At 45.3% G+C, this 18,641-nt stretch overlaps 1 pseudogene; it reads left to right on the top strand.

Moving 5' to 3' along the window:
• Positions 1–383: 383 nt before the first annotated feature.
• The window catches only part of LOC115869857, a 53,858-nt pseudogene continuing 35,600 nt past the window's right edge, over positions 384–18,641 (top strand).

The raw sequence follows: 18,641 nt of genomic DNA, 5'->3' as shown, positions 1-18,641 counted from the left end.
ATCAGAATAGCATGTGGAGTAGTGGTTACGCAGCAGCAAGGTTAGCAGTTCGAAACCACCAGCCACATCAAAGGAGAAAGCTGAAGCTTTCTACTCCTGTAAAGAGTTACACTCTCGGAAACCTGCACGGGCAGTTCTACCCTGCGCTATAGGATCCCTGTGAGTCAGAAACGACTTGATAGCAGTGAATCAGAACAGTGCTTTGGGGTAGCTTAGCAGCACGGTGTGAAAGGTTCAGCAGCCCACATCACTCAAACTATAAAAGGATCCCCCCAGAATGATACCCCTTAACTGTAACTCTGCTTTCCTGGAAACTCTCCTGTCTGGCAGACCACCGCTTGTCTTGTCCCAGTCCATAAGCTCCCAACCCCCATAAGAAGGAAATGATGTCTCCGAGTGCTTCTTGGTCAGTCCTTCGATCTTGACACTTACATCTAGTCTCTCCCTCTCTTGGGGTTGAGACCAACAACACGGCTGCAGAAAGTTCTAGGAACAGTGCTCCCCGGGGTGCCCAGAAGAGAGGGACTTGGAGGGGCACACGAGAGATGAATTGAATATCAATGGATTGAACATCTCTTGAAGAAACCGAATGCACCCTAGAATTTTTTTTCTCTAGAAAAAGAGCCTCTTGATGATTGTTTTGTAAAAGTCAAGTGTAAAAATATTTGTATTTATTAGGGTGAGCTTAACTGTGGAAACAAATAGACCCGAAGTGTATGGGTTCAAATACAGTAGAACTGTTATTTCTCACACACACAGCAACCCAAAGGCTGATGGGTAATCTCAATGGACAAATTGCAGGATTATTTTGGGGTAATAATAGCAAACTGAATTTCTGTCTATACACCGAGTAACTACAACTCTCCAGGCCTTATATCTCAGTCCAATTCCATACTGGCCTTTAGACTTCTCGAAATCTCTCTACGGATCACAGGAAATCAGGCCTCCAAGCTCGGCTGGAAGGTCCAGGTGGTCAGACACCAAGTCCTGGTCAAATCCCTGTTGGTCAGAAGCCAAGCTTGGCTCTCATTTGACCACTTGCAGCCAATTGTCCCTTGAACTAATTGGTTGACCAACTGTTCGGGCTTTTCTTTCCTGACCACCTGTTTAACACAGTGGTCTGCCACTGTCGTCCCTACTTGAGATCCTAGAAATCTTTCACAGATGCCTGCTCCGTCTGGCACAGAGTCTAGGCTCAGCCTAGTTCTCCTTCCTCCCTCTCCTGGCATAAGACCACCTTCAGTGCTGATCCAAAGGGAGAACGGATCCACAACGTAGCCTTAACACTTTACTGCTTCTCAGGGGAGGGAGAGCAGTGTGTCAATCTTAACTGTAGTCAAACTCATGCCCAATCACAAAGAGCATCCAAAGGGCTCTTCCTTTAGGATCAGGAGATCTTTGCCACCTAGGAAGAATCCACAAGGTGGCAGGGGTTCAAGAGTGGCTTCTCTCTCGTTCCATGTGTCCCAACTGCCTTGGGTTAGCCGGTGTCTTGGGAGAAGATGCTCAGAAAGGCCCTGCCTCTCCCACTTCTGTCCTTGGCGCTACTGAGGTACTTAGTTTATTGTGCCAACCTGGCCGATAAACACATGTGGGATTAATTAAAGGGCGGTGAGATAAATGTCTCGGCAAGCCTCATCTTTCTTGTGTCTTGCGCTTTGATCATGGGACCAGTGTGAGGCTGTCTCGCTTGTTCTGTGCCTCAAGTTGCAAGCTACACTACCTGTGGGACACCTAACCCGTGGACTGTGTCACTGTAGTTTGAGGTTCCTTCAAGACCTGCTTTGTCACACCATTGGAATTTACATCTCTTGAGCTGGGGACTGTCAGACCCTGTCATCTGGATGACTGTTGGTGACCTGCCTTGCTGCTTGCTGCCTGTGCCCGGATAGCCTGAATTGCTCTACAGAGGACTACCCGGCAGCCCTCAAGACTTGAAGGACTGCCAGTGTCTCATAACTGTCTCACGGGAGTGAGTAGCCCTGAGCCATTTGTACTGCTTTATAATTTAATTAACTGTTTATTTCTTATGTTATTTATCAATCTGTCTGTATAAACATATATAAAATTATTAGCATTCTGGTGTTGTTTCTCTAGAGACCCCTGTCTAGCACAGCTACTGCTGTCTACACCACGGGTCTCTCTCACGGTCCCTCAGGAGCTCATCCCCTTGGGATGGAGTCGCACAGGAGAGTACTAAACCTTCTCTCGTGGACTTCTCTCTGGTCTCCTTTACACTTTGCATCTTTACTTTCTTTCACTTAATATCACATCCTAAAAATGTCTATATTTTTACCCCATCTCCACAATTGATGTAACGTAATATTCTGTCAAGTGGACATAGCAATGTTTTCCTGCGTCTACGTTTCCGGTTGCGCTCGAGTCCGATCCACGGGAATGCCGTGGATCGCCGTGCAGAGCCGTGCTTCCCAGCTTCCAAGGGGTCCACATGGAAGGGCGGCCCCTTTGATGACCACTATCTGATTCATTACTTCTACTCGCCTCTGACACTTCCAGGAAGTATCCCCATGAATATAAATGGTTAGAGCTTCGTTTGACCCCTTCCTTAAGACTCGTTTTCAGGAACCGACTGAGACAAGAAAGACGAATATGACAATTACTCTTTCCGAGCATATCACCTGGCTTTATCGACACCAACCATCCATGCAGGTACCTTTCTCAGAGGAAGGCCCCTGGCTTCCCATTTGTTCATACTGATTAAATACATCTGGACTATTATGTAGAGTTCCACTTAATCTATTTTTAAGCCATTGTCAAGCACCCTCAAAGTACAACTTCAGATGAAGGTTTGGTCGACTCAGACTTTTTAAAAAATTAATGAATTAATTTTTTTGACTCAGGCTTTTAAAGCATCACAAACTAAGTCATTGTTTCCAGATTCTTTTAAATCTCATCTATGTTGGCTTTGGTCTGAGACCCCTTTGATACCTGGACACAGTACCTCCCACCTGTGCTCATGAGGGTTTCTCATTGGCCTTCGCCTCCACCCCCCTGCCCCGCCCCACAAAGGGTCTTTCTCTTATCATCACCTCTGCCATGTGAGTTATGTCTATCTCTGCAATGCTTTCCCTAGAAACACATTTTGACTCTTTGTTCCAAATGCTCAGGATGACTGCTCGATCCCAACAATGCTGTCAGCACCCCAAATAGTTTGGAAACTCGTGTCTCTTAAAATTGTTCTCAAAGCCATTCACATGCTATTTTGAACATCCCTATTGGTGACAAAACTTGATATTTCGAAGGTAGATTTTATGTTGGGGGGAGGAAATTCGTATCCTTTATGTACGTTCAGTATCAGAGTCAGAAGCTAGCCACCGCACCATCATTTTAGTAGAGAGAACTTCAACTAAAGAGTTATCAGGTGGAGGAGAAGAGCCGAACAGGTTAAAGGAGGCTGAGGTCTCTTAAGGATAATAACTCTGGGATCAGCTGCTTCCTCCCAGATGGACTAGATAATGGAGGCTTTTGGCATTTCTGAAACTTACAAGCTATGGAGGCCACTGCGCGGACCGTGTAGAAGTCTCACCTTCCATGTGAGAAAACCAGGTTCGCTTCCGAGACAGTGCGCCACATGCGCAGTCACCATCCATCTGTCAGTGGAGCCTTGCATGTTGTTCTGATGTTTGATAGATTTCAGCAGAGCTTTCAGAGGATGATATACCAGGAAGAAAGGCCTGGCAATCTAGCTCTAAAAAGTAAACCAGTCCATGAAAACGTTGTGGATTATAATGGTCCATTACAGGCAAACCACCATGGGGTGAGGCAGATGGGGGCAACATTTCATTCAGTTGCACCTGAGACCACGAGGAGGGCTGTGGGGGGTTTGACTTGATGGTAGCGAACAACAGCTGGAACTCAGCGCCGTGGGTACTGCTCAGATGTAAGTGGTGCTTTGGTGCTTGGCGAAGTGCCACGAGACTGAGATTCCCACCTCCGAGGAACAGGTGCCTACCGGTGGTGCGGTCTTTTGAACGTGGCACGGTGAGGCTGGATCTGACAATTCGGCTGGTTCCAAGAGTGTGAAACAACTGCAAACTAGAACCAAGCGTGGGCCACCTGTGCTTCTGGAGCCAGTTACTGCTGCCAGGGTGAGGAGAGGTTGCCGAGGCAACTCAGAGCGCAATGGGCAGCAGACAGGAGAAAGCCATGTTCTCTGCGGTGGCCCTCAAGCTCCCTTGTAGCATCCAGGACCGGCAGAGGCAGCTGCGTGGTTTGCAGCATCCTAGTCCAGGATCAGAAAGCAGAGGTAGAAGAGGGAGATATTGGAGCCAAGAGACCAGAGCTTAATCTGTAACCCACCAAGTAAGCCCTGTGGTTTCCCCAAAGCAGAAATCCTGGGAAGTTTCCTGACTTCTCTAAAATATGGGCTTGTTTATAGATTAAGATTTGAGAGTCCCCAACTGACATTACATGACACCGAGAGAGAGGTGATGGCTCAGAAGGGTTAGATAACATGACCAAGCTCACAGAGCTATTAGGGTATAAAACCTGGATCAGAACTCGGGTCTGACTGGTTCCAGAGATACTTACTTTCCCCAATGGGATAAAGAGAAGCTCAGTAGAAGTATTATCTCTTATTCACCATAGTAGCGTAGTAGCTACTATTTCCTTAATATTGATTACTGAGATAGTCTATTGTGTCAGCCTGGCCGATAAACACAGTGGGATTAACTGAAGGGCGGAGAGATAAATGGCTCTGTGAGCCTCGCCTTTCTTGTCTCTCGCTCGTTGATCATCGGACCAGTGTGTGGCTGCCTTGCTTGTTCTGTGCCTCAATTTACAGGCTACACTACCTGTGGGACGCCTAGCCTGTGGACTGTGTCGCTGTAAGTTGAGGTCCCTTTAAGACATCTCTGGAGCTGGGGACCGGTGGTTGGTGACCTGCCTTCTGATTGGCTGCTGTGCTGACATAGCCTAACTCTCTCTATAAATAGAGGAAGATCTGGCAGCAGACTAGACTTGAAGGACTGCTAGTCTCTCACAACTCTCTCTTTCACGGGAGTGATTTGCACTGAGCCATTTATACTGCTTTATAACTTAACTGTTCATTTCTTGTATTATATATCTATCTATCTATATATAATTTAACAGTTCATTTCTTGTGATATATATATATATATATATATATATATAATTATCTTTATAAATAAATATATAAAATTATCAGCAATATGGTTTTATCTCTCTAGAGAACCCTGTCTAACACAATTATGTACCTGGGGTCATGCTAAGTACCTACTTCATTTAATCCTCACAATTCCATGAGAGAGGTACCAGTGTCCCTATTTTATAGGTTAAAAACACACAGGCTGCCCCCACTAAATAAATAATGTGTCCTCAGCTTATTCCCACCTAAGTTCATTAGACTCCAGAACATTGCTCCGAACCAGTGCTTCTCAGACTTTAACATCTGAGACTCCCTTGGGTAACTTGTTAAATGAAGAGTCCTCTTCAGGAGACCTGGAGTCGGGGGTAGGATGCTGCTGCCTTTCTACTAAGCTTCGCAGTGGAGCGCAGGCTACCGGTCTGAGGCCCTCACCTTGGGTAGCATCTCACAGCACCTACCTCATTGTCTGCACGTGGACTCACGCCTGCAACCCCAGGCAGCATCTTGGCGAAGCTCGTTTATTATGCGATACCAGGGCTCATCCTCCTTTCTCTATTCTTCCTTTGAAATGTTTCAGGAGCCAAGGAAGGAACCAAACAAATCCATCATCTGGCAGGTCATTAAGCAAAACATGATGTTTGCCCCGAAATGACTACAGTCAATTAATGAATCTGTCATTAAAACCCATGCATATGGAAAGAAAAGTAGTTTCAGATGTTGGATTGTTTCGGTTCTAGAATACTTTTTATATTTTTAATGAGGAATATTGGAATTAGCATCACCATTCCCTCCTCCAGGGGCTTCCAGCACGGGGTAGCTAAGACACTTGGCACTCGCTTGGCATTCTGGGCTTGGTGGAATGTTTGCAGAAGCAGTCGACTCCAGCTCCTTGCAGTGTCTCTTGCTCCGTGACAGTCAGACAAGAGGGTTCGTTGAGGTTTGCACAGCTAATGTCATTTCTGGAGGGGAAAGGGAGGCAAATGTAGCCAGTGAAAAAATGCTGACAACTTCATAGAAGGACCCACAAACTGCCAACCAGGGATCTCCACGGCACGGTCTGCCCACAAAGTGCCAACCAGGGATCTCCATGGACACAGTCTGCCCAGAAAGTGCCAATCATGGATCTCCACGGACACAGTCTGCTTAGAAAGTGCCAACCAGGGATCTCCACGGCACAGTCTGCCCAGAAACTGCCAATCAGGGATCTCCACGGCACAGTCTGCCCACAAACTGCCAATCAGGGACCTCCATGGACACAGTCTGCCCACAAAATGCCAATCATGGATCTCCATGGACACAGTCTGCCCAGAAACTGCCAACCAGGGATATCCACAGACACAGTCTGCCAAGAAAGTGCCAACCAGGGATCTCCATGGACAGTCTGCTCAGAAAGTGCCAACCAGGGATCTCCACGGACACAGTCTGCCCAGAAAGTGCCAATCAGGGATCTCCACGGACACAGTCTGCTCAGAAAGTGGAAAAACTTTAAGGAATGTTCCCATTTCCTCTCTACAACCCAGAGCAACTCTTGAACGTTTCCGATGAAAAGAACAATGGTATTCCAAGAAGTACACGACGCGGTGACAGCTGCACAGCAGAACGTGCAGGTCGAGGGAACACGGGAGCAGAAGTACAGAGGAGGAAGCATGCCTGACAGGCTCAAGAATGGCCAGGAAGTAAGGGTGACTAGGACCCACCCAGCCAAGAAGAGAGTAGAAGAGTTGAGGACCAAGAGAGACTTGGGAGTCCGATGGCACACGTCTTTGTAGGTCGCTTTAGGGAGTATGGTCGCTGCTCTGAGTCAGACGGGCAAACCCTGAGAGGTTTGGCGTAGAGAAGTGGCAATAGATGAGGATTTTCCCTTTTCCTTTACATCACCTCATGTACATGTAAAGGTTGGACATGGATGATTTTTTTTAAAAAGGGGACTCTTTGACTGGTCTATAGAAGGTAACCCTTAAGTGCTAGGGAGTCAAGGATTTTGAAAGAAGAGTGAGCAGAAGCAGACGAGGTGGAAATAGATGGTGGCAGTTGGAGTGGTCCTAAGAGGTAGTCGAGTCCTCCGTATATTTTGAAATAGAGTTCATGAGCGCAGCGAGGGGAGTTGGACACTGTGTATAAGAAAAGGAGAAAAGTCAAGCCCTGCCACAAGTCATCTTTTTCTCCCGACAAAGTTTTGATAATTTCACAGTGAACAAGGAAACACACAGAATCCCATGTCAAAGAAGTTAGTTTCCCCACCAAGTTAAACTTAATATACCGCATATCCTCGCGTATAAGCCGGCTCAAATATCAGCCAAGGCACTTAATTTTACCTCAAAAACTGCATTAAAAATGTGCTGGGAAACTCGGCTTCTACATGAGTGTATACGGTAAATTGAACAAAACGCCATGGCTCTTTTCTTTTGCAGGTTCAGCGGTCCTAGGCCTGGCGAAATGACAATGCTAACAAATTGTTATGTGCGCAAACTTAGCATCCTCACTTGGCGAAATAAAAATTGGCAGTCCTACGTGTGTCCCTATTTAAGTTTTATTATTATCAGGAAATCTAAAAGCCTTGGAACCCAAATGCAGCAGGCACGGCGGGCCTGCCTGGCTTTCTGCTGAGCAGGTGGTCCGCTCTCCCTGATGCGCTCAGGGCCAAAATGGAGACAGAAGGTAGATACGGAGCCTGCCGAGACAGGTGTGCTGGTGGCAGTGTTCCATAGCAGGTCACACTGAGCCCCGCGCTCTGGACTTTCCGTGTTGCTGATCACTACACCCCAAGTCTCTTCTCATGTGGTTCCCAGTATCATCCCATCCATCTTATTTCCTGTCCCCCTCCAAACTCGACTTCATTTCTCATTTACAACTCGGTGCCTGCCTGTTCCTTGATGTTTGCAATTGCAAGTCTGGACACAAATGAACAAAGCATTTGATAAGACATCAGAGCAAAAGCAAAAGTAGACTAAAAGAAATGTGAGAGAACGGATACAGGTAAAAGCTGAAAAGGAAGAATCACAAAATACCAGCAGAAATGATAGATAAAGCCAACACTGGCCAATCTGAGGAAGAAAAAGAAAATTGTAAGACAAATGCAACAGAAGTCAGAGAGGCCTAAACCGCATTATGAAAACCAGCGCAGGTACCTGCAAGATATAATTTTATATGTCAATAAATTTTCAAACCTAGGTGAAATCGATTGTTTTTTCCAGCACAATATTATTACCAACATATACTCAGGGAAGAAAAGACTACTTCGATGCAGCAGCACTCAGACGATAAACTGAACAGATACTTCATGGAGCTCCCATTCTAAAACATAAACAATGAAAGCACGCTCTGATAGACTCTGGTGGTCTTACAGGCAAGATTGAACTCACCTGACCTTCAAGGAATAAAACAACCCGAACTCGTTGTCATCCGGTTGACACAGACTCAGACTGAGCCTGTGGGACAGGGTCGAGCTGGCCCTGTGGTTTCTGAGACGCTCACTGTTGATGCAAGTTGAAAGCCTCCCCTTTCTCCCAGGGGGTAGCTGGGGGCTCCAACTGCTGACCTTGACCTTAGCAGCTCAATGCAGAAGCACTAGGTCACTAGGGCTCCTGAATCTCCTACACTTCTAAATTGTTCTGGACCGTGTACGTGGAACATTTCCCAATCATTTTACAGATCTAGCATAAAGCTGACACCCAAACCTAATAATTGGCACCCAAGAGAAAATAAACCAACTGACTTATGAATAGCTATAGAAAAACCCTAAAGAAAATGTTCTCAGCTGGTGTAGGGAAAGGATGATGCTCCGAGAGCAGAGAGAATCTGTTTCTCGGTGAAGTGCTGTCTTGGAGGTGCTGGGTAGGGCCAACAATTGGTATGCTCAGCTGCTAACAGAAAGCTTGGGGCTTCAAGTTCCCCGAGAGGCACCTCAGTAAAGTCTGGAAATGCACTTCCAAAAACCCAGCCATTGAAAGCCCCTGGGGGCACACCTGAGGTGGAGTCAATTGTTGAAGTCAAGTCAACAGCAAGAGGGGAAACACTGCAACAGGCTCAGAATAATACAGGGAAATGGCAGGATGAAAATAAGTCAGCTTTTATTTTCAAGCATTGACCCACCTCATTTACTTCTTTCCATTTTCTTGGTTTTTTAAAATAGGTTTCATTGCCTTATGAAAATGTCTAATCTTACAATCCCTGGGTTATCTATGCTATATAATGAAGCAATCACTCTGAAAATTGTGCTCTGGCCTACCCTTCAATTTAACAATTATGTGTCCTCACCACATGTGTTCAATGTCCACTTGTATTTTGACCACATGCTAGCCATGCATTACATTGTTTGTATTATGGTAGCGATGCCCAATAAGCGTTGGACTGTTAACCCAAAAGTCAGTGGTTCAAAACCACCAGCTTCTCTGGTGGGAAAAAGACAAGGCTGTGTGCTTCTATGAAAATGTACAGAGGCCTCTGGGTGCCACCATGTTGGAGGCTCCGGGCCAGAGGAATAGCTGGAAGTATGGGAGCCGGTGGTTTCTGCTCCACAGACACTGGAGTGTGGCCCGGGGTTACAAGGGTGGAGCAGTGGCTGCCTGTCTCGGAGACAGGTCATCTGAAAGAGACAGGCATCACAGCTGTCCTGATAGGGGAGTCGAGGAACCCAGCTTCCAGACAGGGGCTGGGGTGGAGAGAGTGCTGTGTCTCTTCCTGCCAGCACTGGCCAAACCTGTGACGGACCTGTTCTGTCCCCTGGACCAGTGTGTGGCCTTCATTGGCCATGAGATATTGGTCCACTGTCATCAAGTTAGTCAATGTATTGCTGTCGTGACTGCTTTTTTGCTGAAGACTGATCGACTCACCTTTGAAAAGGCCAACAAAGACCCCCAGACGGTCAACCCAGAGGCTGAAATGAATGGGGTTGAAGTGGCAGTGGAGCATATACCAAGCAATGGGATAGTGCAGTACAAGCAGTGTTGTTTATGAAGGTGACAGCTATGAAAAGTACCCAGGACTGCAGAAGTTACCTCAGGTTGTTGATTCAACCAGCATTTTACAGGGATTCAAAGATGAGGTTCTCCGCTAAAGTAGAAAGGGCAGGGGTTCCTTATTGCAAAGTTCTAGTATTTTGGATCCCAATGAAGGAAGAGTCTGACGGTCTCTGCCCACAAGAGAAGGACCCCACCTTTCACGCTCACAGCAGGGAGTCAGGCTCAGTGTACATCGTCAGTCACTGAACCTGTCCAGGGGATGGCATCCACTTCGTTGGGATGGACGGATGGGCAGCTTCTCTGCCCGAAATGCAGGGCCACGTTGGGCTGCTTCCATGGTGTGGTGATCAGTGCTCAGTGGTCGATGGAGAACCCCTGCCTTTCAAGCACCTAATGCTGTCTTTGGTGCCATCGAGTCAGTTCCAGCCCAAGGACCCTCTGCACAACCAAACGACGCAGGCAGTCCTGCCTCATCCTTCCCATTGTTCCTATGGCCGAGTCACCGTTGCCACCGTCTCACTGAGGGCTATCAAACAAGAGACTAGGATGAAATGACAAGACGTCCCAAGCACATCCTGGCTTCTCGGAGCATCTGGCCAGAAGGTCTTCAAAGACGGGTTGGTCTTTGAGCAGTCCACAGGGCCTTCACCACAGTGCACGTGCATCCATGCGTCTTCGGTCCTCCTGATGCAATGTCCAATTTTCACGTGCGTGTGCATCGGGTGGATGAAATGAAAATGCTGCCTTCTAGGGAATTACACACAGGAACAATATACATTTGTGACATTCAGTAGCTTCAAAAGAACCTTGCTGATGATGTTTGCCACCCTGGCATCTTGTCATTTATGACAACTTTTCTAGGGCTTAGGCTGTCAACGTTTCATTTGAAATGCAAGGAGGTACAGTCACTTGATGCGGCTTGGAAGGAATACTTTGTTAGTTTGCTATCTAGCTCGCGTGCTTTGTGTGGAAAGCACGACTTTTTAATCTGGTTAGTTTTGTTTCATTTGATCCTAGTTTATCCTAGATAAACTCTCTGTATTTTCAAATACTTTGATTGGGGGAAGGTTAGTGATGTGATTTTTAAGGACTTAAGGTCTAGATAGACAAAGACATGTACAAAAATTAGAAATGCTCATGTTTTAATAGATATTACTTTACTTCCAGAAATGTAAGGCAGATTTGACCATACTTTTGAAATTAATTTCTCTCTTGCTCTCTTTTATGGGACATTGGAAAATCTTAAATATATCTTGATTATTCTTAAAAACATTTGAAGGCACCCCCAAAAATGTGCTTTCCTGATTAAAAGAAAAAAGTTTCATAGCCTGGGGAGCCCCACAGAGGGTGGCTCTGGGTGGACATGGACTTGCTGGCAGTGGGACTTTTGATTGTGGAAATAAAGGGGAGCCCCGGCAGTGCAGTGGCTATGTGTTCGGCTACAAACTGGAGGTCAGGGGTTCGATCCAGGCGCCACTCCACAGAGAGAGATGTGGCGGTCTGCTGCTGCATGTCTACCTTTGTCCTTTAGGGTCATTGTGACCTGGGATTGACTCGATGGTCACAGCTTTGATTTTTTGGTTTGCTACAGATGCACAGAACAAAACCTCCATTTCAATATTTATTACATATATGATCCAGGGCCCCACTTATGTTCATTGTCCCCCCCCAGATACATCCAGGGCTCGCTCTTTTATTGCCCGCAGGCCTCCCTCACAGGTGTGCTGCCTTTACTAGTGACACCTCTGTCATGGTCATCTCCCTCCTTCCTTTTCTCCTGCTGTGGGTCACCTCTACTGTAGGTGGACCAGGTCAGGTGAGCCCTTTTCTTGGGACCTGCAATGAATTGAATTGTGTTCTCCAAAAAAGTTATGTCCAGGTCTTCACCCCTGTGCCAATAAATACCACTCTATTTGGAAACAGGGCTTTTCTTTTTTATTCTAATGATCCCATACGAAAGTAGTTGTGTCGCTGTGTCGAAAACCTGGTTCTTTCTGTGAGGTATCTTATCCAAAGGAAAACCACACAGAGACACACAGAGGAAGCAGACAGATGCCATGTGAAGATATATTGACAAGCAGCCAAAGAACACAAGGATTTTCCCCTAGTGCTGAGAGGGAGAGAAGAGAGGAAGACAGAGAAAGAATAGTATTCCTGTTAAAGTCCCTCTTGGGTCTAGTGCAGTTTACCAAGACAGAACCTTAATAATGGGTCAAAGGGTCTTGAACAGTAGAACAGGGTTTAGAGATGCATATGTAATGTAGATGGTTAAGCAGAAATCCAAGCATGGTTACCACACAGGGATAATGGGGCTCCGGAGATGTAGTCAGTGGTGAGATTCAAATCACTTAACAGCCTGTTCACTGTCGTAATGACTGTTTTAAGGATAAAAAACCAGTGTACCAAAAGGTAGCATATTATTTCATACAATTAATACTTCAATAAAAACAATAAAAGAGGTACACAAAACCAGGTTCTGGTATCAGAGTTTTGAACTACTAATGAGAAATTATTAAATAATATCTGACAAACCCAACAAAACCATTACTTAAGATATTTCCACATTGCTTCTTTTTTTCAAGCTTTCATTTATTTATTTAACAGTTTTATTTACATGTAATTCACATACTATACAATCCAATGGTTTAAACATATTAAAGAGCTGTCCATTCATCAGCACAATTTTAGAACAGTTTCTTCATTTTTTTAAAAGATCATTTTATTGGGGGCTCTTCCAGCTCTTATAACAATGAATACATCGATTGTATTAAGCATATTTGCACATATGTTGCCATCATTATTTTCTAAACATTTACTTTCCATTTGAGCCTTTGGTATCAGCTCCTTTTTTCCCCCTCCCTACTCCTCCCACCCTTGTGACCCTTTGATAAATTATAAATTATTATTATTTTCATATCTTACACTGACCACTATCTCCTTTCACCCATGGTTTCTGTTGTTTATCCTCTTGGGTGTGTGTGTGGGGGTTGTGTGTTGAACGTTGTGATTGGTTACCCCTTTCGCCCCTCCTTTCCCCACCTTCTCTTTATCCTTCTGGTATTGCTACTCCCATTTCTGTTCCTGAGAGGTTTATCTGACCTGGATTTTGTGTGTTGTGAGCTCTTATTTGTACCTGTATACATGCTCCGGTCTATCCAGATCTGAAAGGCAGGACTGGGGTGATGATGGTGGGGGGTGAGGAAGCCTCAAGGAACCAGAGGAATATTGTGTGTTTCATTGGTGCTATACTGTGCCCTAGTTGACTCATCCGTTCCTTGTGACCCTTCTGTGAGGGGATGTCCCGTTGTCTACAGATGGGTTTCGGGTCTCAGCTCCAATACCCCTCATTCTCAACAATATGTTTTGTTTGTTTGTTTTGGGACATCTGATACCTGTTACCTGATTCTGTCGATACCTCATGATTGCACAGGCTGGTTTGCTTCTTTCCTGTAGGCTTGTTGCTTCTCTGCTAGATGGCAGCTTGTTTAATGTCAAAGCTTTAAGACCCCAGATGCTATATTTTTTGATAGCCAGGCACCATCAGCTTTCTTCACCACATTTGCTTGTGCACCCATTTGTCTCCAGCAATCGTTCTGGTAGGATGAGCACCATCCATATTGCTTCTTGATTGGTGTCCTCCCTTGCAACACTCTTCAATTTTATCTGAACACCATTGGCTGTGTGATTTATCCTTAACCGTCTTTTCACTGTAGAGGAGCATCCTATTCCTTCAGAGGTGGCCAGTTAGGTAATAATCATTGTGTTTGGCATGTTAGAAACAGGTGACTTCTCTTCTCTGAACATAGTATACTCATCCTTGAAAAACCTCTTTCCACTTCTGAACTTAACAGCAATTTTTTCTGATAATATTTTAGCTCTTTGAACATTTTCAGATTTGCATAATTCACTCACGATATCTTGTGGGGATTTGGGGCACACACCAAGCTGAAACAAATGACAGCGTGTCACTCCTGGTAGTTTGGCACTTTTTCTTTGAATGTGATATGCTTGTTTAGTGATGTAACAAACACAAGTGTGTTAGTCTGGGCCCTTTAGAGAAACAGATCCACAGAAACTCATGTATAAGAGAGAGTTTTATATAAAGGGTAAGTGCACATCAAGAAAACATCCCAACCCAGTGCTGCCCAAGCCCACAAGTCCAACATTAACCCATATGTCCAACACTAATCCATAAAGTCCTCCTCCATCTCACAAAACACACACAATGATGCCGACTGCAGGAGGAAAGCCAAGTCAGTGAACGTGTAAGCATCTCAGTGCTGACAGGGGTCTCCATATGGGTGCTCCAGCACCCAGGGTGCATTGGGGTAGGTCCATGCGGCCTCTCCTTGGGGATGTCTTGCAGGAAGTGAGCCTTGCCAGCTGAAGCAGGGAACTGGCTAAGGCAGCTGCACCCTAGTCCGACCATCAGAAAACAATAGACCCGAGAACTAGAAAGGTGAGACTCACTGAGCCATTTATCTCTCTGCTCTTCAATTAACCCCACATGTGTTTATCGGCCAGGTTGGCACAATAAACTAACTCAGCAAGGGAATAAAAATGTAGCATTTCATCAAAAGTATAATGAGTTTTATGAATAAATAAATTTTATAAGCATAGTTCCCTCTATTTTTTTATACCTATGGATAGAATGAACATTACTATGGGTGCTTAGAATATGTTGCAGATGAACATTAAAAAAGAGTAAGGAATGTAAATTTGTGATTTCCACATAAGGGGATATCCAGCCACCCACCTTAGTGAGAATCCTGATTATAAATGCCATTTAAAAATCAGTTCACTGAACTCAACAAAAACTAAGCATTGGTGCACACCAGCTGAATCCCACCGCTGGGTGCAGTGGTTACCCATGGATCTGCTATCAGGTCAGCGGTTGCTCTGTGGGGGAGAGCCAGGTATTTCTACTCCTGGGAAGAATTGTAGTCTCGGACACTCACAGGGCCACAGGGTCACTGAGCTGGCATCAACTAGATGGCAGTGTCTTCTTCTTCTTCTTTTTTTTTTTTGAAGCAAATGTCTACCCTTGTAGCAGGGAAAGAGTAGAGATCGGGAAGGGGCATAGAGAGCGGGCCTGAAAGGTATTGGCAGCGTTCTGGCTCTTGACCTTGATGCTGATGGCAAAGTGTTTGCTCTGTGATAGATTGTGGAGTCCTATCTTTCTTTTGTTTGCTTTTCTGCATGTGTTTTTGTGCACATGTGCACACAGGGTGAAAACAGAAAGAATCAGACAAGGGACTCCAGAAGCTTAGCAAATTTGAGGCCATCTGGGCTACATTTGCAATCGTAGGACCCCAAGCAAAGCAAGTGCAATGAAATGGATGGGAAACAACATCTTGTCCTCAATTCTATGTGCTAACCTGGAAGAGTGTGGTCCTGCCTGAAAGATCTCCTGAACACAGGTTTGGAAATGTCCATTTCGTCAATACTGTGTTTTTGAGAACTCACCGCCTGCCGGCGACTGTGGTGTGCTTTTCCTCTGAGTTGTGTTTGATGGAGTTCAGAAGCAAGATAGAGGCTTTGGGTTAAATAGCTACAGTCTCAATCTGCATGGCGAGAATCTCTTTCCTCACACCACCCCCACTGTTGCCCACACTCTCGTTGGAATGATTAACAGTTGCAAAATACTAAGTATTAAAACAGGCAGGACGCACAGATTCAAAAATACCCCGGCCCACTGTGAGCAAGGTGGGAAAGGCTGTCGGAAATCTGTGGCATCCCGAGGTGGCGAGTTGATGTGCAATTTCTTTGAATATGTGAATTTAGATACACATTTAAACTGCACTGTGAGAAAGCTATCCAAGAGCTGAAGTGCCTGTTCTTCCGACCTTTCCTTTCTTCAGGAATACAGGCGCCATGGGACCGAAGAACACAGATCGGAGACTGAAATGAAACTGTAAGAGACATTTGTTGTTTCTTAAACTTTTATTTTCTTCCATGCCTGCTGTCAAATTTGTTGCATACAATGCTTCTGTCTGATTTAATCATGTGTTTGGAACTCATTTATCTGAAGGGTCTACCAAAAGTCCGTTTCTGGGAGCCCATTTGTCCAGACATAAGTGAACCCATGTTCAAGTAGTGATGCCAAGCGAGCTGACTCCAACAACTGCCCCCCTAATGTTTCTGTCTTGAGAAGCCATGGCCTTCGAGTGGGTGGGAGCCTCGTTTCTTTCTTTTCCCAGTGCACACCTAGTACGTAGCACTGGGGTGAACACACAATAAATTCCAAATAATGTGTTGACTGAGAGAAGGGATGAACTAATACTTGACTAAGCATATTTTCCTAGAACGAGCAATACTTTTCTAGAATAGTTGCTTCTAAAGATGTGCTTGAATCCCTTCCCCATTAAAAAAAAAGCTTCTGACATGTTTGCTTTATTTATTCAATCACCTAATCTTTCTTGAACACCTAAAAAGCCCTTAATAAGAACTAAGAGAAGACAAAGAAAAGGAAGTCCTCGGGAAACGATGCTAAATAGCGTGGAGAAAGAAGACCTCACAGAGAAGGTGCCTTTGAGGAAAGATCTGAAGAAGGTGAGCACACGAGCCATGACAGAATAGCGTTTGGGGCAAAGGCAGGAACAGGTTCAATGGCCCCCAGGCAGAGCATTCTGGGAGAATTCAAGGCTGAGCCTGTGTAGTTGGTACAAGTGACAAGGGGAGATCTGAAGTGGGGGAGATCAGAAAGTTAACTCATCCAGACCTGTATGACCTTATATGACACTGGTTTTTACTCAGTGCAGCATAGGAATCGACAGGGTCCGCGTTGCTTTTGAACAGGATCACTTGATGGACGAGTTAAAAATGGAAGGCGCAGGGCCAAAGCAGAGAGACCAGTCGGGTTGGGGGTGGGGAGGGAAGCTAGTGCGATTACTCAGTCTAGAGCCAGATGGTGCCTAGACAGATTCTCGAGATATGCTGAAAGCACAACTCGCATAATTAGGAAGGGAATTGGATCTGGGATGCGAGAGAAAGCGAAGAGTGGAGGATCACTATGAGTTGGGACCTGAGACACTGAAGAGGGGGTGGATGGGGCAGGGACTTGACAATGATTGACATGGAAAGACTCCTCGGAGGAAAACGGGAGGAACGCTAGGGGCCGAGGTGGTTTTACCAATAATTTAACAACAGGCATTTGCCAAGAACCTGCGGGGGGATCTTAGCAATATGTGTGCGTGATCATATATGTTTTTTGTAAAACTTGCCAAACGAGGTAAGGAGTGCAATTGCTTATGTATGACTGCTGTCCCTTCCCCGCCCACAACCCTCTGTCACATTTCCCCCGGGGCAGGCGCCTTTGGAGTCAGCGTAGGCATTTTTAGGATCCGGCAAGCTGAGATGGAGCTTCTTTTGTGTATAGTTATGTTATTGTTAGTCATCCTGATGTTGGCATGACTTGAGAAATATTCTCATAACTTAATATGCTTACTTCCTCAGCCTCCAGGAACGAAGGCTGGGTCATATTATAATGAGTGAGTTCTTTGGGAACATTTAGGTATCCCAGGAGAAACATGGTTTGCAGTATAGGGAACCAGAAAGTGATCCATGGGAAATTCTCCTACTCATGAGGTATTTAGTGAAAAGCAGAACAATCTGTTTTCTTTCAGGCCAAGTCAAATGGGGTGGACCAAGAAGGGAATATAAAAGATCAGCAATGGGAGCAAAGTAAAGCCACAAAACACCCAAGGAGCCCACAAAATACACTTCAGGCTAGGAGAGGAAGTTCCCGGAATCCCCCAGGACCAGTTGGGAGACAGTCATAAGGTCAGCAGACAGACCAGGAATTATGTATGCTTTTTTGGTTGTTGTTTTTTTGCTAGTTTCTTTTTCTTTTCTTTTTTCTCTTTTATTCAATCTTTTGTTTTGTCTCTAATATCATTGTTTTGCCTGCCAGTATAAGATTGGCATGGGAAGCAAGCCAGAGTAGAAAGCAGTGGGACCGACAGTTCCGGAGGGACCTGGCGGAAGGAGAAGGCTGGGGCCAAAGGAGCAGTGAGCAAACAACGCCATCAACAGAGGAATAACTGGGGAATTAAAAGCAACAATGAGATGCTGGTGGTGTTGGAGCAACAGTAATCTAACTGAGAGGAATTAGAAAGAGGCAGAAGAAGGGTGAGCATAATGTTGGGGCAGGAGGAAGGTAAAAGGAAACAGGAAAGATCTAGGAAGCACAGCTATGGATAGAGGTATAAACATAAGTGTGAACTTATGTAAATATATTAATTCATAAAAATAGAAGTATTGACCTATGTGCATATATTTATATGGCAATACATTGAGGAAGTGGATGGACTTTGGACACCCAGAATTCTGTGATGCTCACCCTCCCGGCAGGATCACTGAAGACAAAATAGGCAAATAAGCAAATGTGGTGAAGAAAGCTGATGGTGCCTGGCTATCAAAAGAATATCTGGGGTCTTAAAGGTTTGAAGTTAAGCAAGCAGCCTTCTAGCAGAAAAGCAACCAAGGCCCACATGGAAGAAACTCGCCAGCACGTACGATCATGAGGTATCGACGGAATCAGGTAACTGGCA

Source organism: Echinops telfairi, unplaced genomic scaffold, assembly GCF_000313985.2.
Source record: "Echinops telfairi isolate 266 unplaced genomic scaffold, ASM31398v2 ScPeMD7_60;HRSCAF=208, whole genome shotgun sequence".
NCBI classification, from domain to species: Eukaryota; Metazoa; Chordata; class Mammalia; order Afrosoricida; family Tenrecidae; genus Echinops; species Echinops telfairi.
This window is presented reverse-complemented; position numbering and strand designations above follow the sequence as displayed.